The sequence below is a fragment of the Centruroides sculpturatus genome, unplaced genomic scaffold (assembly GCF_000671375.1).
Source record: "Centruroides sculpturatus isolate CEXI.00-Female unplaced genomic scaffold, Cexi_2.0 scaffold1827, whole genome shotgun sequence".
Taxonomy (NCBI): domain Eukaryota; kingdom Metazoa; phylum Arthropoda; class Arachnida; order Scorpiones; family Buthidae; genus Centruroides; species Centruroides sculpturatus.
This window is the reverse complement of record NW_019386028.1, coordinates 19,720-20,729: the sequence shown is the minus strand read 5'-3', so window position 1 is coordinate 20,729 and position 1,010 is coordinate 19,720.

The window sequence follows — 1,010 nt, the reverse complement described above, 5'->3', positions numbered from 1 at the left end:
TTTTACGCTGAGGGAATGAAATTCCATAATTAATATTATTTAACGATAATTATAATCGTAGAAATTACGTATTTAACTAAAACACAACTTACAAACATTAATCTATATAAAATTAAATTTAGTAGAGACAGTTTTAAAAAAACTGCTATTTATAAAATTTTATTGAACAAACTTAAAAATAAATTATTTCGAAAATGTTACTTATACTTTCAGTTAAAAATAAACAACATTCGGAAAATAATCTGCTCCCAATTTACTTCAAACTTCTAGTGTTCAAATAATTTAAACTCGTGTTATCCATAGGGAATGTTTGAAAAAATTTTTTATCAAAAATCTTAAAATTTCATGAAGAAACTTCCTGAAAATTTTAACGTACGCAATAACACCTTATTTCAGTGAAAATTATTTATTAATTAACTGTAACAAACGTTATAAACCTGTTCTAAGACACATTTTGAGGATTTTAAAAATTAATGATAATGGTAACTGTTTTTTGGGTAAAACACTTAAAATAATTTTATATTTTATATCTGTTTTAAGTATTGAGCTATTTGAATCCAAAGAATTAAATACATTAAGTATAATATTAAACATTGATATTATATTAAGACGTTTCACACTTAGTCTTAAAATGTGAAAATATTGGAGATGGTTTCTTCACTGATCGCATAGTCTACTTTCCTTCTGTTTGATATAATAGCCAAAAAAGTAAAAATAATAATTATAAATATTGTATATTTCTATGACATGATTGGTATGAAATATGACAGGCTATATTATTAAATTGCTCATTAAAAATGATTATTTCTTGACGGGTTATTTGTTTTGTAGAAAAAAGTTTCGAAAATTATACAAGAAAATTTGATTTTTGTCAAAATTATTATTACTTAAGTCTTTCGTCTATCGTTCTTGTAAGCACTCGCTTGACACATCTCTATAATTACTTTTCCTTGATAAAATAAAGCAAAATAAAATATATTATTAGGAACTTCTGCTTTTATTTAAAGTTT